General features: G+C 37.1%; 1 protein-coding gene across 13 annotated transcripts in view; it reads left to right on the top strand.

Annotated features, from left to right (window-relative positions):
* The window catches only part of ZNF644 (zinc finger protein 644), an 82,238-nt gene that overhangs the window by 36,143 nt on the left and 20,997 nt on the right, over positions 1-25,098 (top strand). For 10 of the 13 annotated variants that reach the window (XM_068141230.1, XM_068141235.1, XM_068141229.1 and 7 more), the window contains one exon: positions 13,448-13,489. The exons of the other annotated variants lie outside the window; for them this stretch is intronic. The gene's annotated coding sequence lies outside the window, so the exon portion shown is untranslated. The remainder of the gene's footprint in view (positions 1-13,447; positions 13,490-25,098) is intronic. 13 annotated transcript variants of the gene reach the window in all.

Genomic DNA, 25,098 nt, shown 5'->3' with positions numbered 1-25,098 from the left:
TTGTAGTCATTGCAGGAGTTGGTGTGAGTGCACTTTATGTGTTTGTTTGTCTGTCTATCCAGATGTTTATTTATATAGAAACAAGTAACAAAAATAATCTGTTGTTTTCCAATGTAAGTAGTGTCTTATGAAACAAGATTAAAAGTTCTAAATTAAGGCTGTCTTTAGGGTAATGTATTGACCTGTAGAGTAATACATTGATATATAGTAAAATTGTGAAGACATCCAAGTTCTGTAATCTTTTCAGAAGTTCAGCAATGTCCATTGGGGAATCAGAGAGAATGGTTTATACTTTTGTATAATAAGTACTCTAGTATCCCAGGAGAATATTTCTTCATATCATTTAGAGCATTAATGGTGAGTTGGGTTTTCTTTTATCCGTTACGCCATTTAGAGAAAAATGGGTTTGTTTGGCTTCTGCTGGATGATCATTTTGATATGTAGAATGTTGGGTGCTGTTTTAAATTAAGTTCTATTTCATGCATTTCAAATAACTTGGCTTTAGATCTGTCTAATAAGCTCATCCTGAAGCATGCTGATACATATTATTTTCAAATGATGTAACTATAAAGGAGGTAATATTAGTTAGTGGTCCCATGTATTGTGGTTTCCATGTTCTCAAAGTCATTTTCTAAATGCACAATACTAATTCTAGGTCCCAGGGTAATTTTTTTTTCAAACTGATCTCTCTGTGAATTCAATTTCATTCTGAAAACCAGGTTTATCTTAACTGGAATGCCATTTTCAGCAGTAGATAGTGCACTTTTTTTTATAGTCTTAAGGTTGTCCTTTTTCTTCACGTTTTCTGTCACTGTAGATTCTTTAGCATTTCTTCTTGACCTTAAAGGAGATGTTACTATTCATAAATAAACGCCAAAACTGTATGCTAATCAACATCTTCTTTGAAAGAATAAAAAAAAAAAAAATTAGTGTTACCTTTTCTTAGCAGTACTTTTCACAATCCTATTAATTAAAAAAAAAATCCCAAAAAAACCCAAAAAATAAAAAACCCTAACCACCAAACAAACAAAACCAAGACAGATACACACAAAAACAAAAAAAAGCCAAACCCAACCCAAGCCAACCCCCCCCGCCCCAACCCTACCTTGCTGCTGCTTCAGCCTTGCCTTCAGTACAGATGTTGTAGATGAGTGCCGATATTTCATAAAAAGGTTAAAGACACAAATACCACGTTCATTTTCTCTAAATACTGAAAATTCCCATCAATTTTGTGATAGACTTAAATACACTCAAAGAGTTGCTTTGGTTATGGTATTCTGAAGTCTAATTTTGGAGAAGTTGATTTGTTCTGTGCTGTGACTTGCTCTTGTTTTCTATTTATTTCTTGAATTTTCTCTAGCCTTGTGAATCAGAGCATAAACCCAGATTATTGCTTAAATTACATTTTTAGAAATACCTTAGGTATTTCTGTACTTTTAACAGAGTTCTGGAGAGTAGTTCATGGCTCTTGTTCTCTCTGAAGCTGCTTGAAGTTGATTAAGTATGAATAGAGTAGGTTCTGAACATTTTTATCAGAATTGTTCTAATTATGCTGCTATATGTTGTCCATGAACTTAAGGAAAAGTTCTTCTTTCTCTTTTAATCAATTTAAAACAGAAGATCTCACATTCATAGATACTCATAAACACATACAGCATTTAGTGTTGATTATAGTTTCTTCAGTGTTTCAGTCAAAAATACACATGAAATACTGGAGCTAGCCTTGAAAATCTAACTTACAAAATTTCCAGTAATAAGCTAAAGGTAATATTAGTAGCTCTGGGGTCCATCAGCAAGCAAATAGTTAACACTGTGGGACTAAAAATAGGTACAGGACCTTCAGTGATGTGGGTGATTTTGAGACATACTAGTCAATAGGTGAATTTATGAAACCTTTACAGGAGGTATTCTAGTAGTCTCTTTTAACTGTGGATATTTAAGACAAAGTATATCTTAAGTGCTCACTTTCATTTGCTTTAAGAAACTTTGTTGTTAGTGCAAATAACATGAGCTGTTTACTTGCTAGAAGAAAGTAGTTCTGTTTCAGGGATATGTTTTAAGGTGCAAGGGAGGCCTGGGAAACATACAGGTTTCTTTGCCCCTGTTAAAAGCCTGTGGTTTGTATCTGTATTCTGAAACAGTCATCTGAGTGGCTTGTGCTAACTGCCTCTCTTGGTCTTGTACAACCTTAGCCTATGAAGAGACAGTTTTCTTGCACTATCCCTGTAGGCCAATGTAAGGCACATGGAACACATCTAGAGTGTGTGTCTTGCCTTTCTGGTTCTTGGGCTACTTTTGGAAGTTTGGTTGGAAAATCTATTTTGATCAGGAAAATTGACAAATCAAATGGTGATTTTAAAAAAAAAAATAATTTCATTGGAGGGGTAGTGGGGAGGAGGGGTAGGTTGTTTGGGTTTTTTGGTGGTGGCTTGGTGTTGGGTTTTGGGGTTTGTTTTTTTTCTTCTTAGTCCTGACCAGAGTAGGTGCCTAAGGACAGCCAGTGGGATTCACAGGTAAAATTACCACCCTGGCATGCTTTTTTGCCATTGTCTTCTGAAAACCTTACAACTTTTTCAGGAGCATACCAGCGGGATGCTTTCCTGAACAAGAATATTCACTGCTGTAATTCATCATCAGATAGAGCATCAGCACTTTTATCACTTGATCAGTATTTCATATGAGTAGCAATGTGTGTCATAGGACCAAAATGATGGCAATGAAGTGGCCATACAGTGTAATGGATTTTCATTTTTGTGCTGTGGCAGGTATGTTGTGACTCTTAAATATATATTAGACCCTGTATGCCCTGCCTCAGTTTGGTTGTGCATTGTTGTCGCTAGCTGGTGGAAACTAGGCCAGAAGATAGATATTTGTAGCTGTGACAAAGCAGTAAAAACTTGTCTACTTAGCATTGTGTATGTAAATGAACAGAAGTATGTCTTCGCATGACATGTTGCATGCTTACAGCTGAAATCCGAGATACTACTAAAAAGATACAAGTTGGAAGGACTGAATTTGTCTATTGGCTGTCATGTGTTTGGAATAAATAAGTCAAACAGTTAAAGAAAGTTTTTGCCCCATTGATGGCTAAGCAAAAGGAAATGAACAGTGGAACAAAGTTCACAAGCATTGAAAGGGTTCGTGTTTGAAGAGAGAAGCCCTAACCTTGAAGCGAAATCTGCCTAGGACTATTACATCATCTTGCAATCTGACATGGAGAATCTGTACAAGTAAATAGTGTGGAACACAGGTTGCATAACTTGAGTAGATCTTGAAAATGTCTGCTTGATGGCAAAATGCTTTTCATATAACAGTTTTTGAGCAGAGGCTTTGTAACTTTACAAAACACTTGGAAATTTTAATGTAGTAAACAGTCCTGTGTAGTGATTGTGCTAGTAGTACAACTACTGTACACAGTCTGAACACAGGGACCATAAATAGGAGCTTGCTAATGAGACATGGGTGTTGTATATATTTACAACAAAAGCAGGACTAGGAAGAGACTTCATCTTGTATTGTATGCAGGGAAAAATGCAGTGACTAAGAGTGAGAAAAAAGTTGAGATACTTAATGCCTTCTTTGCTTCAGTCTTTAATAGCAGGACTAGTGTTTTGCTGAGTAGCCAGACAGGGATGGGAAACAGAAGAGCAGCTCCATAATCCAAGAGGAAATGTTGAGTGACCTGCTGAACCACCTAGGCATAAGACTATGAGGCTAGATAGGTTACACCCAAGAGTGCTGAAGGAGTTGGTAGATGTGCTTACCAAGCCACTCTTTACAACTTATCATCAGTCCTGGCTAGCAGGGGAGGTCCCAGCAAACTGGAAATTAGCAAAAATTATGTCCATCTACAAGAAGGGCTGGAAGGAGGATCTGGATAACTACAGACAGACCCATCAGTCTGACCTTGGAGACAGGGAAGATCATGGGAAAAAATACAGTTGAGTGCCATTTACAGGGCAGTCAGGCAATATAGGCCCAGTCAGCATGGGTTCACGAAGGGCAAGTCCTGCATTACAAATTTTATCTGCTTCTATGACAAGATGACCCACTTGGTGGATGAAGGAAATCCTGTGTATGTTGTTTACCTGGACTTAGTAAAGCTTTTGGTACTCTTGCCCACAGCTTCCTCATGGGAAAACTGACTTCCCTAGGCCTGGATGTGTGTATGCTCTGCTGGATCAAACACTGGCTGGATGGCCAGCCCCAGAGAATGGTGGTGAATGGAGTTAAATCCAGTTGGCAGCTGGTCACAGGTGGTACTCCCCAGGGTTCAGTGCTGAGGCTGCTCCTGTTTAATATCTTTACCAATTATCTTAATGAAGAGATTGAAAGCACACTCAGTAAGTTTGCAGACACCAAGTTAGGTAGGAGTGTTGACCTGCTGGATGGTAGGAAGGGACCTGGACAGGCTGGATGGATGGGCTCAGGCTTCAACAAGGCCAAGCACTGAGTCCTGCACTTGGGTCACAACATCATGAAGTGCTACAGGGTTGGGGCAGAGTGGCTGGAAAGCTGCTCAGAAGAAAGGGGCTTGGGGGTTTTGATTGGCATCTATCTGAATATGAGCCATGAGTGTTCTCAAGTGGCCAAGAAGGACAACATGCATGAGGACAAGTATGACAAGCAGGAGCAGGGAAGTGATTGTTGCCCTATACTCAGCACTGGTGAGGCCGTGCTTTGTGCAGTGTGTTCAGTTTTGGGGCCCTCACTACAAGAAAGACATTGAGGTGCTGGAGCAGCTCCAGGGAAGCGCAATGAAGCTGGCAAAGAGTCTGGAGAAGAAATCTTAGGAGGATTGTCTGAGGGAGCTGGGCTTCTTTAGTCTGGAGAAAAGTAGATCTTATCACTCTACAATTAACCTGAAAGGAGGTTGTAGAGAGGTGGGTGTCAGTCTTGGAAGTCACAACTGATAGGATGAGAGAAAATGGCATCAAGTTACACCAGGGAAGTTTAGGTTAGCTGGGAACAGCTTCTATACCAGGGAAGTGATGGAATTGCCATTCCTGCATGTATTTAAAAGCTCTCTAGTTATGGTGCTCAAGGATACGGTGTAGTAGTGGCCCTGGTAGAGTTGAATGATGGTTGAACTTGATCATCTTAAAGGTCTTTTCCAATCATATATATTCTGTGATTCTGTATCAGATATGATCCGTGGTTCTGGTGATGAGTGGCTGGTTCAATGGTATGTTCAAATTGTAACTAGTGATCTTGAAGTACTTTTCAAAGAGGTGCATGGAAGCATTTGCCCTAGTTTGTTTGCCAGGTGTGGTAGTGTAATGTGGGTTGTAAAATGGGGGTCATTCCTATTTAAACAACAATAATAAAAAGACCTAACAGCTATCTAGCATGAAGATGTGAAAAAGCAGGAAATACTTTTTTCCCGTTTATGTAGGTGATGGACAGTGTTGGAAGCTTAAAATGCCACCAAATCAAGAATGAACACTGAATAGCTCAGTGAGGAAATGGAGTTTTACTTATTTAAAAAACCATGTTCAACAACTGTTAAGGTGATAATGTTGGCATCATATTCTAACTTGACTCCTTCATCAAAACCAATCTGTTGTAAAAAAAGCAGTCTCCTTCAAAATGGACAAATTTTTCATTACTATTTATGTATATGACTCCCCTAAATCATCTTTCATATATCATAAGTAAAAGAGTGTATAGATAACCAATTAGAAAGCAAAGTATTTTATAGCTTCACTTCAAATCTGAGAAGTTGTAGTTGAATCCTATTGTATGACATTTATCTATATTTTATTTGGACAAAATTATTGCAGGAAGAATGCCAGTACTAGAGTTTGGGTTTAGGTGATTATTTTATGTGGTTGTTTTCTTCATACTGGAGCATTTGCTGCAGCGACAGCTTTGTCCTCTGGTAAGCAAGCATGCTCTTTGGGAGTTTGAAGTGATGCTTAAAGATTCTGATACTCTGGAGTGTCTAATCTGTCCTCTGCTGGAGGTTTCTGTTGTGGGGATATCAGAGTAAAATGTCTCAGCCATACCAGTTCAGAGTTCTGCATATACCTACCTTCACTTTAAGCTTAAAGGCCTCAGTTATAAGATATTTATTAGTAGTTTATAAGCAGAGGTTTACAAGTACATACGGAATTCTAAGTGAGCGTGAGTTCTCTTGGAAATTGTTTTTACATTTTATGTACAGCAAATACCTGTCCTCTGAGGCTATGAGCAGGATATTGCCTTTCTTGCCATGGTGTACAGGAAATGTCAGAAATGCTGTCTAGACAGACAACAGCAGGCTTAGAGCTCATGATCCCAGCACAGCTACCTATTCAAATGGAATGAACTTGTGAGGAACTGAATTTGGACTTAGGATCCTGTTTTGCAGGGAGTACTGACACACTAATACTTCTTCAGTATTTCCACCCTTCGCTGTTACAAATGGTCATGTATTTTACTTTCTTGTTAATGCCTTCCCACCATTGCTTTCTTTCAAGCTATCATTATACAAGAAAGTGAGTTTTTAATTTTTTTGTATTTTTTTTTAAAGAAGTGGAAATAATGTCATTTATCACCAATTTTGAGGTGTAGGATTTTAGGTTCAAGTTTAAAAAAACAACAACTGCATTTCAGTCTTAAAAAAGCCAGGCAAGTGTTTCAGGAGTAATTTTTAAGACTGCAAAAATGTAGAGGAGGAGTTGGAAGTGAATGTGTATGCTAGTTTTGTCTTAAAATGATTTTCTAAATACAGAAATTCTACTGAGAGTGCTCTTGCTTATAGCACTTGCTTTGATACTTTAATCTGTAATCTGAGAGGAGGTTCTCTGTGGTTGCTGTCAGTGTAATGGCCCAAACTTTGGGCTATGTTCATAGAGACTGCAAGTTAAAATAATGAGTTGCATCTCTCTTCTTCCAGTGTCCTGCAGGCTGTTTAAGGTCCTAAAAATAGGTGGTTCAAAATAAATACAAACCAAAACCAAAACGTGGACTGCCGTGCTGTTGTGTTTTGATTGGTGTAAATGGAAATTGTATCGAGTCCAACATCAGAGAATACTGTTAGGTAAGGACGCTAAACTGAAGAAGATAGTCTAGAGGGAAGTATCTGAAGTAAGCAGCCAGAGAAAACTGCCAAGCAGTTTGGTGCTTTTGAGTTTGAACAGAAATTGCAGTAAGGACCGTTTGCTTTGGAACAGTGTTAAAGGTACAAAGAAAATGGCTATTAGAAATCATTGTTGCTACAGTAACAACATGGCTTGACTAGTAATGTGCTGCCTTACCTATTAGAAATGTTGTGCAAGATAACTGCTTTTAGCTAAAAGTGTCCTTAATGGGAGCAGAGATTTAAATATTCATAGATATCATCAGACTTCTTGTTTTACAATAGCAATCTATATATTGGAAAAACTACTCTCTATTTACTGCTTTTTGTAACCCCCAGAAAATTGTTTAATGCTTTTTATGGAAGAAGCCCCCCAACCGTAGAAAATATAGATCTTTTTAGTAGTTTGTTTTATTTTTTAAACAGCTTGATACTGTTTTGTATAGTTTATTTTATCTGGTGATGTAGTTCTGACTTTCTGAAATTAAGCCCTTAATGTGTTCATTGACTTTTTTATACAGCAGAGCTTCTAAGATACTTTTATATTTTGTGTTAAATGAAGTACAGTTTAGCCAACCTAAATCTTGTTTGAAGATCTATAAATAAGGATTAGATTCTAGAGTGGAATCTGCTTGAGGATCTGCATTATATTTTATTTTGTAAGGATGTAAGTGTATGTACTGTGGAGTAAACTTTTTGCAGGTGTTTATGTTTATAGGGAAGAGTACAATTGCATAGAATGATTTCAGTGTCATGCAGTAAATCAGGAAAGGGACATGAAGTACAGTGAATACCTGAAGATTGATTGGAATAAACTGGTTGCTCTTCTTTGGAAGCCCATATGTGTGCTATGTCGTATATACCTGTAGCAGATCCCACTTTTCTGTAGTTATTTGGCTTTCTGGCAGTTCTTGAACAGGTAATGGATTGAAGAGATTTTGCTGACAACATAATGAAAAGACAAGTGTTCAACATCAAAGATGATGCCAAGATTATGTACTGTGCCAGTGGTAGTCTGGAGCAAAATGGAGAGATGATTGTGTCATTTTGTACGTTAGGTTTTTCCTGTTTGAGAGAACCTGTAACATTTAAGATACGTAAAGGCAGGAAGTGAAGAGCTAGTTTGTATGGTCAAGATGAATAGGCTGAAGTGTGACTTAAAATGTCCAGGTGTTAGAGCAAGTTTTATGTTGATCTGTAGCTTAAACTGATAGAGAAATGATACAGAAAGAAGGTGAATTGTTTCTCCCATCTTTTAAACTGATGCTTCAGTTTAGTACTTTTAAGATGCTCTCACTTGTGTGTTGTTACATATTTGCCTGCTGGATACTGTACACTAAAAGTAAGCAGCTCTTAAGTTGTGTTTGTTTCACCTTGCTTTTCTGTAGGTATCTTTCCATCTTTGTGTGCCTATTGTGCACGTTTACATTCTTACCTGTTTTAGTGATGGAGAAGGCAAGCAAGCTTTTTGACCAATGTTTCATTAGTCCATATCCCAGTCTACCTAGAATATTTTGCCCTCTGATGGCTTTTTGGTTTTTTACATTTAAGTAATACAGATTTTTTAAATAATAATTCAGTCAATTTTTTAACTTAATTGAAGGTAAAACCACAAATTGTTTGGTTTGGTGTGTTGTGTTTTTTTTTCCCTATTGAAGTTACTTGCTTTTTTCCCTGCTTTGATATTTCTACTAATGTTGCATTCATCTATTTGTAATCTTGTTTGGACTGAAACAGCTTCACAGTCTGAGGCATTATCAACTGTGTGCATTTCCTGTGCTGTCACACTTTCCTTGAAGTGCTTTGCTGTCCCATATGGGGTGTTGTCAAAAAGCAAAACTTTCTCATAGTAGAAGAATGAGAGATTCCATATGAAAGTTCCATATGAAAGCCCTACCACAGCTTTGGGAACTGTGCATGTGGCATTTACTGTGAAGCATAGACAAAGGAAGAACTGTAATGTCTTTGAACTACATTCAGATAGCTCAAAATCTAGCAGGAGATTCAAAATGCAAGAGGCAGTCCTCTCTTGCAGTCTCTTGCTTACTGTCTTTCAGTCACTGCATGGTCTTTGAAGTCAGAAGCATCTCATGTAAAATGGCTTAAACTTTTTGTCTCTTTGTGTTGTGAAGTGTTAACTTTTTGCTTAATTTGACTTCTGGATAACTAAGCTTTGGTAGGGTACCTACACTTAAATATCACTTTGCATTAACTATTGTAAGGAGAGTGATTGTTGGGATTTTGTTTGGGTTTGGTTGGGGTTTTGTAGTTTGCCAGATTTGATTGGGGCATTTATAATTCAGTTGGTTAAGCTAAGGTTAGAATAACATAGATTGAGAGAAGTGGAGTTTCACAAATTCTCAAAGGGGATTAATTTTGTGATTTTAGAGAACCTCATGTTTAAATTTGAGTGATGATTTAAATTAGTCTGCATTGAGTGTTCTAAATGTTTGTGGGTACTGAATGTAAATCAACACATCAAATCTTCTACAAATAGAAAGTAGGAAACTATGTTTTGTAAAAACAAGGTCATCACTGACTATTTGTTGGGAAAATGGCAGTATAGACTTCTATTTAAAGAACTTTTCAGCTGTGTTACGTGAGTTGGGAGACTATTGTCAGCTAAGTTTTCATTCTTCTGAAATTATTTTACCTTTGATAGTTGCGTATACTATTTTAGCTGGATCTTCTTCTGGGCTTCTTGTAATAACCTTTTCTTCAGATTACTCTGATTTTTATATTGATTCTTAGGATTGTTTGATTTCTGTATGATTAAGTAAATTTTCCAGAGCTACACAGATATTAGAATGTTTTCCCTCTTCTGCTCCCAACTCTTGAATTTGTCAGGTTTTAATACTGGGGTGGTATTACCCTGATAAATGTAAATGCCACTGTCAACCAAATAATTGAACTTTCTAATTCCCAGAAAATACTTGAAGTCAAGACTGTAGTTGCAAGCCTGTTTCTGTGTTATATTTAAGCTGGTGAAACAGACTGTTTGCCCACAACTTACATCAACAAAAGTAGTTTCTATAGTATAGTTTATCTTAGCCTTTGTTTGTTCCTCTTCCTTCCCCCACAAGTATAATCAGCTATAGGGGCTAAAGCTAGTTTTGCATTACTTTATAACTCTGTTTTAAAAATAACAACAAAAAACCCCACCCAGTCAATTAAAAAAGCTCCCAAAAAACTTCTTTGTTAATGAAATTCCTGACTGTAACCATTGCAGGAGAAAGGGATTGGTGGTTAAAGATGTTCAAGTATCTTTTCCCCAGAGACGTGTAGAAATATCAGTTATGATTAATAGTTCAAAACTCTTGTCAGGATTACTGCAAATTTTATTGATTCATACAACTTTGCATTCTAGTGTTTCTTAAACATTTCCCCCAGAGAGGGGGATGTGATAGGAAATAGTTTATAAAATAATTAGACCCCTAATAACATAAATAGTGAATAAAAATAAATTCAGTCTTGATGATGGCTAATGACAAGAGAAGCAGCTAGGTGAAGTTTCTGTAGTAACTCACATTTTAATTAGATTAATTGTCTATATAAACCTAGTATTGAATGTTTATGAACTTCATACAAGAGTTATGAATAGTATTTGCTGCTGTCTTTATAGATGTGAAGGTAGTTAACTTAATTCTTTATGAACCTGAATTTTCAAATAGTGACTGTGGCTGTTGTTTACTTGGGAAAGTAGTAGTATGAAAGCCTTTGTAGCTGATCTCTAGCTAGCTAGAATGGTTAAAAATTCTAACTAGGCTAGTGTGATTATGTTACAATTATTTTACAGCCTGTATATACAGCCTTTTAAATTATTTTTAAATGCTTTTTGAGAATATCTTTCTATTTCTTGGTTGCTCATACCCTTGGGGGGGGTCTGTCTTTCAGTAATACCCACAAATGTCACTTTGTCATTTTATACATGACGGAGAACTACTTGTGCCTACAATGGGGTCTTTTTGTGTATCACATGAAAAGACATATCATTGGCATGGAGGGTTTTTCTGTAACTGGTCAAGGTGATTCATTGCTAGCACTGAACCAGCTTTGATTCTCATTTACCAGTCAATGTTAAATGTTTATTCTTTTAAGAACTTTTAATCCATCTGGGTTCTTTAGCATCACTGGGGATGCATTTGAGATACCGCCCAACTCCACTATTGCACTTTTCCTTCCACTTCCTGTTCTCTGCCCTTATCATAACAGGCAGCTGTTTATCAGTGATCAGAAGCCTAACCATTTTGCAAAAGTTCTTGTACTGGCCATGGGCCCCTTTTGACTCTGAATGGTGCTGTCTCAAAGTGAACATTCTCTAACTACATTTCTTGCCTGCATCTGAGTCCCTTTTGATATTGTCTTTATTAACTGGTGAGGGAGAGTGTCTTTCATTCTCACTTCATTTCCTGATAATGAGAATTAAGACAGGAAAAATGGGAGCCAAAGCAATTGTGATTTCAAAATCACTGATTTCAATGAGGAGTCTTGGAGATCTACCTGTCTTGGATCTACTGGGAAAAAATTGAGGTACTCAGTTATCCAAATATTAAAAGTCTTGAAGTGAATATTAGGTGTTAATTTGATAGTGGTGGATTGAAATAACCCCAAAATTTATCCCCAAAGTGATCTGTGAGCTCTCTGTGAACCAAAGAATGCTTCAATTCAAAAGTACTTGCATTTTATTTTTCTATAAAGAGCAAATTCACTGAGTACAAGAGTACATGCCCTCCAGATAGGGAATGTAAGGTAAGACTTCCCATTTTATGTCAATAGAATGAACTGATTGGTCCAAAGTAATCTGCTTCTATGGAAGTAAGGGATCCTATGACAACCTGCTGTATTACCACAGTGATGTATGGTTGGTTGGGCTTAATCCTTTGATGCAAAGATTCTATCTGCATTTGAATTGCAGTCCCCCAAATCTATGTTGAAACAGTTATTGCTACTGTTTAGCTAATGGCAGTGTTCAGAAGATGTGAGAATTGCTACAGTGGCATTCTGAGACCATTTTACATGGAGTTGGTCATTGATGTAATTCTTGCAGGGAGACAAGTGGGGTTGACTCTGCCCAGTCAAAGTGCAGAGGTTTACTGAGACGTCTGTCTTACTGCTGATTTTAGTGTTTGGCAATGTAAAGCCTGCATAGACCTTCTGTCACATTTTTGTGAAAGGTGGTCTGGCTTTTCATGTCTGCAGATTGTATTTTGTGGGCATGTTTACCTGTAACTTTACATTTACCTTCTGTAATGTACAGTAGGGCTCTGCTGCTGTTTGAAAGTAAAACTTCTGCTTTTCTAGGCACACGAATATGAGTCTGAAACTTGACTGAAGAATTTTTAAATGTTCTGTAATACATTTGATAAATGAGCGTATCATTTGAACAATATTAATGTTTAAGTGCTGCGGTTTAATGTGACGGTTAAGAAATGATCCTGGAGCTAGGGAAAGAGACTTGGCTATTTGTCTTCTGTTGCTTTATATTGCCCAGCAAGATTTTTTTTGGAAAGACGTGTTTTTTCTTACCCTCCTTGTAATTTAAATGGGTGTCTTTGAGGCAGTTACAGGCAGACTGGGGAACTCAGGATCAACATGCTGTTTGTGAACAAACTGAGGGAAAGAATCTCAGGCAGCGTGTGAGGATAGATACCTCTTTCAGAGTTAAATTTAGGTGGTGGATACATTAATTTAGTACAGATGCTTCACATATGAACTGAAAATTTCTGTGTGTAATTCTGTTGAAGATCCATGAACAAAACTGAAATTAGAGCATTTAATCTGACATTAATCAGCCTTCATGCAGGCAGATCGAGTGATGATTTTAAATGGGCCATCTAGCCTTAAAATAATAAACATAGTTTTGTCCTAGGAAAGATAAGGAATTTGTGAGGCCCAGGTTTAAAACTCTCTGACACTTAATCTCAGACATTTTTTTTTAAAAACCCCCAGCAAGATTTTTATAAAAAGGCAAGCAACAAAAAAAAAACCCCAAGCTTTCGTATGTAACCATTTCCTCTCTGTGCTTCATTTTCCATTCAGGAAACTTAAGACAGTTGACTTTGAAGGCACTAGCAGAAAATGTAGCAGAGCTTTTCTTACCATGCAACTTTTCTCCCCTTACTCTGTCTGCTTAGTTTAATAACGTGTATCTTTGATAGGATTTCTTGGTGGGTTTCTTCATTAGAGCATCAACATTGCATTATTTGGAAATTACCTATATTTGAGAGGAGACCACTGAAATGTTGGTATTTCTCCTCTGAGTCAAAAGTGATAGCATACTTCTGTATCTGTGGATTTCGTTGTGTTTTGCTTGTCATTTGATAGTCTAGAACACAAGCAGAAAGCAATGCTAGCTGTACAGTAAGTTCTTGTTTTATTTTGCAGATCTGTTTTAATGTGGAAGTGGATCTCGCAGCTTAATTAAAGGTGAGTACAGGTTTTGTTATCCTTTTAAAATACCATAACTACCTGGACTAGTTTTTTTCCTTGGACTTGTACAAAGCATTTGACACTGTCCCCCCACAGCATCCCAGTCTCTAAATTGGAAATACATGGATTTGATGGGCGGACCACTCAGTGAATAAGGAATTGGCTTGATGATCACACTCAATGAGTAATGGTCAGTGTGATTTCTCATGGGTCAGTAATGGGACCAGAACTGTTTAACATCTTAGCAACATGGATACTGGGATTGAGTGTACCCTCAGCAGGTTTGCCATTCACACTGTGTTGTGTGGTGTGGTTGACACACTGGATTGAAGGGATGCCACCCAGAGGGACCTTGACAGGCTTGAGAGCTGGGCCAGTGCCAACTTTATGAAGTTCAACAAAGCCAAGTGCAAAGTCCTGCACCTGGATTGGGGCAATCCCAATCAGAAATACAGCCTGGGAAGAGAATGCATAGAGAGCTGCCCTAAGAAGGAGGACTTAGGAGTGCTGGTTGATGAGAAGCTCAACATGAGCTGGCAGTGTGTGCTTGCAGCCTGGAAAACATATCCTGGGCTGCATCAAAAGGAAGTCTAGACAGTAGGTCAAGAAAGGTGATTCTCCTCTTCTGCTCTGCTTTTCTGAGACCCTACCTGAAGTACTGTGTCCACCTCTGGAGCCTGCAAAACAAGAATTACATGGAACTCTTTGAAGGGGTCCAGAGGAAGACCATGAAGCTAATCAGAGGGCTGGAGAACCTCTGGTGAAGACAGGCTGAGAGAGTTGGGGTTGTTCAGCCTAGAGAAGACCTTGTTTCAGTCTTCCAATATTTGAAAGGGGCCTACAGAACAGCTGGAGAGGGACTTTTTACAAAGGCACATACTGACAGTATGGGGTTAATGACTTCAAACTGGAAGAAGCTAAACTTAGATTAGACATTAGAAGGAAATTCATTACTATCAGGGTAATGAAGCACTAGAACAGGTTGCCCAGAAGTGCTGTGGAGATTCCAACCTTGGAAATGTTCAAAGCCAGTTTGGATAGGATCTTGAGCAACATGGATTAGCAGGAGGTGTCCCTGCCTGTGGCAGTGGGGTTGAAACTAGGTGATCTTAAAGGTCCCTTCCAACCCAAACTACTCTGATTCTATGTTATACTGCTCAACACTCAGAAAAAGTGGTCAGTGAAACTTGTATTGAGACTTGGTATTTGCTCACTGTAATTTATGGGCATAGTGTTACTTCCATGGTCACAAAATAGGAACAAACCGCACATTCCCTTAATAATAAAGATTATGGTGAGTATTATGCTTTTCTTCCCTAAATTATAGTCAAAAAGCTATCAAACCATTCTGCTGGCTGTTGAGAGCCAGAATTAGGAATATTTCAAAGGGAATTGATCCTCTGCATATTGCCGACCTGATTTTAAAATACTGGAAGTGTACTTTGCATTGTCAAAGTGGCATGTTAAACTGGTACTTATTCTATTGAAAAACAACTGTATGGGAAATTTGTACCAGAAGAACATTTCAGATTTTTAATAACTAAATTCTGTTGTGGGTTTGGTGTTTTTTTGTGGGGTGTTTTGGGTTGTTGTGGTTTTGGGGTTGTTTTGTTTGTTGTTTTTTTTCCCCTTCCCTGCCTATCCTTAGGAACCCTTCTGGGAACTATTTGAAAGAAAAAAGTATTAGAAGATTTACTGCTGGTACTCATGAGCTGCAGAACTTAAGTGTCTATTTGCAATTGCAAAGTGTTCTTCTAGGAAAATTGTCTGTAACTTTGGCACCTCTCCCTCCCCACCATTATTTTGAGAAAAAATTGGCTAAGGCCAGCTTTTTTTCTTTCTATCTTTCTTCGTGCTACTTGATAATCTACTCTAGGAATACTGTAAATTATAAAACCAATTTCCATTGAATTATATGAAACACTTAATGAGCAGTGTGCTTTAATCTGTTTTAGCTTGAGTCTTTCAAGAGTAGATAAGGCCCCACAGTTTGGTAAATTCTCTGCCGTGGAGACAGGATGTGATGGACTCCTGTACATGGGCTTCCGTAATGAACAAAAACTGGCTTCTCATTTCCTGATTGCTGTTTGACTTACATGACATCTCAGAATAGAGCTTCTTGTGGTAACTTGGGGTTCTGAGGAGGTGAGAGTGAGATTCTGCTTGCTTAGACAAGCTGATTCTTGATTTCAAATATCCAATTAATATGTAGACTTAATGTACCTCTGAAAATGTACTGTGTTCATGTTAAAATAGATATGAACTGCTTTGTTTGTATCTTCTGCTCTTCTAAGACTGACTGCTGTCAACTTCAAAATAGTGATTATCATGAAATGTGTTGTGGGGAATCTTAAAACAAGTCTTCAGTGTTGCTTTGTATAATGTGTAGCTGATTCAGAACTTCAATTATGAATTGTCTTCTGAACTATGAACAATTAGAAGTAAGCTGTACTGCTGTAATATGCATGTGCTTATGCACAGAGGGTGTTTACTGGCTTAGCCTGATTTTGTAGGTTTCTAAAGTGTACTGCTTTGAGAAAAGGAGTAAATATAACTGCAGGAGGAAATACCTTTTTCTCTCACTGAGGATGAGTATAAAACAAGAATTGTGACTAGGATGGGAACTTGAATTCAGAATAATATTTAGTTCATATTGTGTGCCTTCTAATGCTTTCAGTAATTAATGCTTACGTTTTATGTTCTCTTTCTTAATTTATTTCATTAGTGGTTTAAATACAGAAAATTAGTTGAGAAGTCTAATACACAACAGCATTTTCTTTAAGCTTGAAATCTCCCGAATGAAACTGTGAAGACCTTTCATCTTAATGGTGGTTAGCTATATGTAATACAAAAAAGCTATTATCTGAGAAAGTGTGTAAAAGAATACATAGAAATAGTATAATGACATTTGATCAGTATTGTTACTCTTAGAGGAGATCTTGAGGTTGTGGAATTTGTGTAAAAATAACTCAATAGCTAGTAGATCAATGAAAATATTAGATATTATCAGGGAACAGAAGAAAACAAAACCCAGATCCAGTTGTTCAGATTTCTGACACACCATAGGTGCATCACATTGTGGTGTGTATTGCTCCTTGAGTGTTAATGTAGTGACTGAAAAACAACATAGCAGAGCTGAATAAGGTTCAGTGAAGGGCATCAAGGACAACTGAAACACTTAAAATTAACAAATAACCTGCATTTCCCAACTGTCTTTGTTGTCTGTCTCCACTCAAGTGTCATGGCTGCAGTATCCCGTAGATTTATAAGTAATGAACTTAATTCCCACAACTCAGTCCAGACACCAAAAAAAACCCCAGCCAACCAAAACCCAATTATTAGGGGAGTGACCTTAACTTTTCTTGTCACTAGAAATTAAGGTTTATCTGTTCATCTGGTCATGTACAGAGCTATTATTTCATGTGTCCATCAACAAGGATAATAACTTTCTCAAAGCTGACTGAGTTTTTTGTTCTTAGTCAAAGAAATCTATTTTATACTTTTTTAGATTGTGCCTGGCACTGTTACTTAAACTACTAGCCTTTTAAGCCTTGACCACTGAAAGAATGTAGAGGATGATGAGAGCTAGTTTGTTGATAAGGATGGGTAAATACCACCAATGTCATTCACTACACTAAGGTTCTAAATTAAATTAATGAAAGCAGAGTGTTCATTTCAGGCAGTAGTTGTATAATTGATAAAAGTAGCATGCTTTAGCACTTAAGTCTCTACATCAGCAAAAGGAATAACATTTGTGATATTATTAAAATATGTATAGCACATAGTTAACAACAAAAAAAAAGTATGTTGAAATTGATAGATATGTTTCAGATTATGGTGGATAAAAATGGATTACAGTTTTATTAAATATAATAGGAAAAAGGTCAGGATTTTTCCAAAGCTGAAAGGTGTGTCATGGTCAAAGATCTGTCCCAATAAAATGGGTTAGACTGTTCTTAATGTTGTCTTTAAGAAAGTTGGACTGTAAATCCATTGTGCAGCATCGTGTTGTCATGCAAGTTTTCACCTGTGATATGTAGGACTGACAGTGCCTAGTCTGGTTGTGATCTTTACAAATTGTAGTCATCTTGTGAACTGGATAAGCTATTCAATGTAATGATTGTGACTTAAGAGGTCTTTTGTTTCAATTACTGAGTTGTCCTTTCCTGAAATTTGGAATTATGATAAAAATAAGACCTCTGTAGCCATGTAGTTGTAATCTGTGGGAATTTGTATAGAGTTATGAAAAACAGCTAATTCTTATAGTCGGTTTGTTTATTTATTGGATTCATATTGAAAGAAAGGGTTCTTTGCCTGGCTGCACATTAAAGTCTTAACAAAAGGAGAGTTACAGGAAAAATATTAGTTTCTAAATTGAAGGTCAGTTTTACATTTAGATATGCAAATTCTGTAGGTTCTGCTTTGATGAAATAACTTTAAATGTCTTTATGTTAGTACATTATCACTCATTTGGCAGTGGGGGAGGCATTTTCAGTTCTGTGTACTCTGTACATGGGGAATAATTAGATTTGCATACAGAATTTCACCACCACTTGGTGGCAGTACCTGGCTTCAAAAAGACTTGGTTTTGAGCAGATAAAGTGACTTTGATTTTTGTACAGCCATAGGTTAAGAGGGAGCAGATTTGGATTTAAATTTCTGAAAGTCAGTGATACGTTTTAGAAATTAAAATGTTTTTTATTTAATCTACTGGAAGGATTGGTGTTTGCATGTCTCTATGGAAAAACTATCTATCATGTCTCATATGTAATTTAAGAGTATTTCTTGTATTAATAGTATTCTCAGAAGATGTAGTTAATGTCCCCTAATTGAATTATTTTACCTTTTCTTCTAGCATATTACTTTGAGAGGTATATTTCAAGTCATTTTAGAACATAAGTTGGTTTTTTTTTTGTGGTAGTGTTCTTCATATGAGAGTGTTGTCTTTTGTAGCTAAATAGAGGACTGCCAAGTCTTTTTCACCTTCTGAAATGTTCTCAGCATTTCAATTTCCTATATTTGTTGATTAAAAATTTCTTGAAAATAGATTTTTCTGGTAGATCTTTCTGTCAGCGAATCTCATAGAAGTTTGTGCACTTACTCATAGTTTTGGCCTCTCAATTGTGCCAATTCAGCAGTTTGTGGGTCCTGGCCTTTAAAGATGGATAATGAAATTGTTCATCAAGTGTGAAAGAAGGAATGTAGGTAAATGGAGGAAGGCAGGAGTTACTTAAATTGGTTCAGCTGCAAAGAAAAAAACATTCTGGTATATAGCAGAGCAATTTGGCAGCATATGGTTTCATGTTGAGGCTACTTCCTCTTTTCTGCAAGCCAAAATCATCTGCAGTGACAGCAGGTCTTTCATTTTGTTGTTATCCCACATGTAAGAGCTATAGTGGTGAGACTAGAGCCTGGAAGAATGTAGGTACTGTCCTGGTTTGAGGCCAGGCAGATCCTCTCTTGCCCCCAAAGGGGGCAAAAGAATGACACTCACACAAATGGACTGCAGAATTGATGGAAAGTTTAAATGGAAAAGCAATTAGTGTTTTACAGAAAGCTATAAACATAGTGACAAAAGAAACCCAAAGCATACAGAGTCCCCTTACAGCATTCCCAAAAGCCTCCCAACATTCCCCTTCTCATGTAAAACCCCCAGGGCTCTTTCTTCCCTCCACCCCACAACCCCCCGCTAGGCTAGTCTCAGCTGGCCAGGTCTGAGACTGCTCCTTCCCCCTTCTTCTCCTGGCATTAGGTCTAGCCAGGCCTAAGAGGCCTTGAGATAACTCCCTCACTACTACCTGACAGGGAGCGTCTCGCTCACGGGAGCAGAGAGGGAAGAAAGAGGAAGTGAATGACTTTGCAGATAGATTTATAGGGCATAGGATATTATGGGTATGAAATACACTATTTCCTGTGTCCACCCACTGGGCTGGACATTTGGGACACCGGAGGTGTATTTTGTGTGGCAGCAACAGGAAACACCCAGCCTAAACTGCCACAGGTACTTCCTGGAATGTGCTCTTTGTGAAATATTTTACTGTGACTGGAGTTAGATCAACATTGCTGGTAAGGGCGGGTTCTGTGAGGCTCTAGAACCTCTTTGAGCATCCCAGGACAATCACTCTCACAGTAAAGTTTTCCATGTCTTCAGATAGAAACTCACGTATTTTAGTTTGTACCCATTGTTTATCCTTTAGCCTTCTCTTTCCTCCAGACTGAATAGTCCTGGCTCTATCAATCTTTCCTTATATGAGATGCTCCAGTCTCTTGTCTCAGTGGCCCTTCACTGGACTCCCTCTAATAGCTCCATATTTCTCTTGGACTGGCAAGCTCAAAACTGGACACACTGCTCTGCTTGTAGCCTTAACCAGTGCTAAGTTGAAGCGGAAGGATCACCACCTCTGCTATGCTAGCAATGATCATAATGCAGAACAGGATACTGTCGGCCACCTTTGCCACAACAAAGGGTATTCATGTTCAGCTTGCTGTCCAACAAGATCCTCAGATACTGCTCTGCAAAGCTGCATTCCATTATGTACAGTTGCTAGGGGTTATTTATGATGCAGGACATAATGCTTTACTTTAAACTTTACAAGGTTTCAGTCATCCTCTTGAGGTCCATCTGAATGCAGCACAAGATGCTGCTGTATCAGTCACTCTTCTAAGTCTTGTGTCATCAGCAAACTTGCTGAGAATACTTTCTGCCCTATCCTGGTAATCAGTAAAGATGTTGATCAGCGTTGAACCTAGTATTTACTACAATATACAACACTTGATACTGGCCACCAGCTACACTTTGTATTTTAAATAACTCTTACATTTTTTTGGCACACTGATAAAAATGGTACTTCACAAGAGAAAAATAAAAAAAAGGCAGGACTTTTGGGACTTCTGTAAGAGATGAAAAACCTTTTCACAAACATTTACTTTCTTTCAAAAAGAGGTGTGTGTAAGATTGACATAAAGAAAAATAATGTATCTTTGCATGTAAAAGTAAGGGAACACTTTTGGACAGAATGTGTTATCACAGTGTTAAGTCATTTTTCAGACTTGTGCCTGCATTTAGGAAAATATAATATTTGTAGTTCTCATCTTTAGTAGAAACTAATAGCTATGCAATTAGAAACAGATCATGCTGCTAAAAACCCAAGCTATAGACAGCTGCAGGAACAGAGAGACTTGCCTGTCCTCAGTGAGCACAGTTGTGGAGTGCTGGGGGAAGTTAAGGAAGCCTGTGGAATTGCCAGATAATGCGTGACTGTTCTTAAATTACCAGATTCAAAGTGTTTTGGTGGCTTTGGTTTTGTTTGTTGTTTTTTTTGTCTGGCTAGATGTCTTTTATAAATACCTAATTCATTTTGAGTCTTTGCCAATGAACTGCTGCATTAGCACATAAAACTCCAAGAGTATTTTTTTTAAGTCATAAGTCTGATTCTTGTGACACTTCAATTGTATTATCATTTATTTTATTGATTTCAGTATTGGATTTTAGCATGATGCACCCCATTGTGACAAACTGGTTTATTTTCCCAAACAAATCAATATTAGAGGAATAAGTTAGAGTGATTGGTAGCAGTACATGGTATTCTCTTCCTTGATCTCTAAATTGTAAGACAGTCATTCTTCAGTTGTGTACTGTTTTCCTTTCACATGTGAGATGTTAAAATATCATTTTTAAACGCTTTAGACCAGAAATATTTATCTTTTCTGGAATATGTGCACTTTTAACTTGGGATTTTTATTTCCTTACTACCTGACACACAGCTTTTGAAGAAATTGTTTCATTACAAACAAGCGTTCAGGTAAATTTTCTGAAAGTGTGCTTTCGGTTTCATATTTCCAGCTATGATCTTACTGAAAAGACAGCCTGCTTTTGTGTGATGATTCTTCTGTAATTCAAAGTTTCCTTTTTGTCAACTATTTCCACAGAGAGTATGACAACTTAGTGAATCTTTCAACAGTATAACAAAAGGTTATACTATGGCTGGCCATAATTTTGTATTTCTTTATTTAGGAATAATACAACTTAGTATTGTACCAGTAATTGTCCTTGCTGCTTTAACAATAATTTTGGATACAGGAATCTGATTAGCTATAAAAATTTTCTGATGTGCGTGTATTCACTTGAACAGCTATGTATCTTAATTAAGTTGTTGTCGGTGGAACTCCTCAGACTGTGGTTATATTAATAGTGAGAGACTTGTATTTAAAGTAGGTGTGGGAGGGCATGGCAGTTTACAGATAGTGTCTCTGCTGTGCAGAAGGGAATGTATTTTCAACACCTTAATTTGCAAACATGAGTAGAAGCTGAAGGAGGGTGAGTCACTGACTCATTCTGTGGTTGTCAGGCTCTGTGGCTGGGTTTCCATATGAAGGGTGGATCTTCCTATCTTTTTAAGAAGGAAGTGGAAAAACAACTAAAAATATTCTTCCAATGATCAACATATCATTAGTTTATTGACTTTGGATATTCATGTTGCTAGATTAACACCCAACACTCAGGAGGTGGGAATTGTGTGCATTTCTGCGTGGAAAAGGCAAAAATATTGTGCAGCTATTCTCTAAGTGCCATTTTTTTCTCAAGATGTGGCTTGTTTGTGCTAATTTACTACTCTCTACAAACCTTCATTTTCCAAAGCTTCTTAAACATTTTACTTTTGATAGAAGGTCTGTGCTTGATGTTTGCCATGATTGTCAAAGGAGTAGACTATATTAGGCCAAAATATAAGGATGTGCACACCTCTTCAGTCCTGTGCTGCAGTGTACTTAATCTCTCCCTGGTCTGCTGTTGCCTAAAAATCTGACTTCAGTGTCATCATCTTTAATATACTGTCATTTGAGAAAGCTTTATTACAGGAACACTTGTCAGTAAAATGGTAAGTTCTGTTAGTGTTCTCTATTTACATAATAGTCTTGAAGAAAAATCTAAATGGGAACTGCAAACCTGAAACATCTTTCCTGCCTCTTGAATATTTGAATAATTCCTTCAATATCCTGCTAATTCATGTACCTGCTTAAAGAGCTTGACTTATGAGGAGTTACTTAGCACAGGACAAGTATATTTTTGCCTTCATTACAGCACTGCTGAAGCATACTATATTTCTTGTGTTTTTCTCATTAGGCTGATTAAATTAATTTAGGAGATGAATTCTAAGTTTATGTACCACTTAAGTCACTTTGTGCTTTTAGGTGATTGCCTTAAATTTATGCATTTAATGAGAAACTTGATATCAAAATGCAGAAACACACTTCATGCTTTTCACAAACTCAACCAAATTCTTAGTTTTAATCTTTCAGCTCCAGTGTGCTTTCAAATCTATTGTAAATCCTTATAAAAACAAGATTTTTTTTTTTAACAAACTGGCATATCTCTGACTACTACTGCTAATAGGCAGGAGTATAGTACACTTACCAACAGGAGTGTAAGATTTAATGAACTAGTGTTGCGTGAAGGCAATACTCTTGGTGTGTGACCCTGTCACATAGCAAGCATCATTATGAGGTAAGAACTTGGAAATGCCTTAAACCTACTGGTAATAAATACAATTAATAGTGTACATAGAACAATGGCATTAAGTACATTTCTATCAAAAAGAATTATTAATGAACAGGAAGTGGACATCATAAAGTGGTGGCAGGAAGGTTGTATCTAATCTGAATTACTGAGTGACCTAGGAAGCTTGCTCAGAGGGATTAACGAATAATTATGTTAATATGCAATTATCACCTCATTTCTTCTGTAGTAACCTCAAGATGTAGTGTAGTAAGGGTGTTATAGCAAGTGCTGATAGTTTGCAAAAATACTGATGTTCAAGATTTTTGAGACAATAAGATTAGCTTCAGGCATTTAAATTGTGATCTGTCAGCTTGAAGATAGGTCTGACCTTACACTTTTTTTAATGCTTACTGTATCTGGCCACAGGCAATCATGTCTACAGAACTCATTATGATTTTAGATACTGATATTTTGTTATAAAAAAACCACTAAAAAATATGTACATTTAAAAGTACTTAATTAAACAGGAGTGGGATGTGGCTTAGTTGGCTAAATAATGGGTTGTTTTCTACTTACAATGTGAAATAATTTCTAAATAGTGTATCATGTAAACCAGGAGTAACACTGTTAACTACACTGCACTCATTCTAGGTTTAACTGAAATAATTACACATAATTTGCCCTGGTCTTTTAGATAAAGTGTCTTTCAAAGGTATAAGCCTGGGACTGTGTACATGGATAAGCTTTTTGAACATTGCCATTTTTACAGTTATCTCCTAGGTATATTGCACTGTGTGCTTAAAACCAAGTTACCTCAACTGTCTAATGCTTACCCTGGTAGAGGATATAACAAGCACTATTTGCAGCAAGTTTAAAATTTGGTCTCGATGTTTAATTTCTCAAGTACACTAAGTAAGGATTAATGACTATAAGTAAGGATTAATGGCTATATTTTGCCATAAATAATTTTGTGTTTCTGATATACTATAGAGAAGAACTTTTAAAACTGTGATGGAAACATACAAAGAATATTGTATAGCCTCAGTTATATCTTAGTTCTCACAATGACAGACTTTCTAAAATTTATATGTTTTTCCCTCAGAGTGTTCAGATTAGGAAATGTTTCTTTTTGAGTGTTACACTTCCTGAATAGTCCCTGAAGTTAGATGATAACATTTCCTCAAAAAGGATGGCATTATGTGGAATGTTTTCTCACATGTGTCTAGTTAAACCTGTCATTGTTACTGCATAAATTTCTGCATGTGGAGTAGACAATGTAAATGAGGTATCGCATCCTGACTCAGTGTCATGACGAGACTCTAAATTACTGTAATTTAAAAAGATATTGTAAATATTTTCTTTAATGCAGTGCTGTTAAAATTGCTTCTTACCCTGCACATAAAATAGTGAATTGTACCACCCTGATAGGTGGAAAATAGTGTGATAATTAGCAGAAAATTATTAAAATGTAACAGTGATGTTATTGATACAGTAAGAATTTCAGGCTTGATTAGAAGACCAAAATCTGTAGGGACAGCTGTATTACCATAGAAGACTTCTAATCAGATCCATATGGAATAGTTCGCAGTCTTCATAAATCCACTATATGAAGAAGAGTCTCCTACATTATTGCGTAATGTCATATTTTGGATATTGTTCATAAGAACTCTGAAGAGAGTATTGGTTTAAAGGTGATCATATGGGGCCCTGGCCACCTTTTTAACTTAAGCTTTAACACTAATATTTAGTGTCAGTATGGTCTTGTAAAAAGCGACAAGGGTTTGCCGTCATCACATAAACCTGTGAAAAGTTTTCTGGAGCCATCCTGATAATGAGGATGGCAGTCTCCAAGCAGGCATGATATTCTCAGTTTGCCTCCCCGCTGTTCAGGGAGTACCAATGAAGTCACTTTAAATGGGAAGTGTCTATTTTTCTTCTGAACCTCACACACCATAACAGATGGGTGGAACTTGGAACATGGAAGGTTTTACCTCAGAGGTGGTAACGGCGAAGCCACTCATTATCACTGAATTTACCACTTTGTTAGCAACATTGCTTCCTGTTGAGAAAAGCTAATACAGGCTCTCAAATTGACTGAGCATACGTTTGT

The sequence above is a fragment of the Melanerpes formicivorus genome, unplaced genomic scaffold, assembly GCF_026170545.1.
Source record: "Melanerpes formicivorus ecotype bairdi unplaced genomic scaffold, bMelFor1.0.p_v2 SCAF_7, whole genome shotgun sequence".
In the NCBI taxonomy this organism is placed as follows: domain Eukaryota; kingdom Metazoa; phylum Chordata; class Aves; order Piciformes; family Picidae; genus Melanerpes; species Melanerpes formicivorus.
Note: the sequence above shows the minus strand (reverse complement) of the source record. Positions and strands in the feature narration are given on the sequence as shown.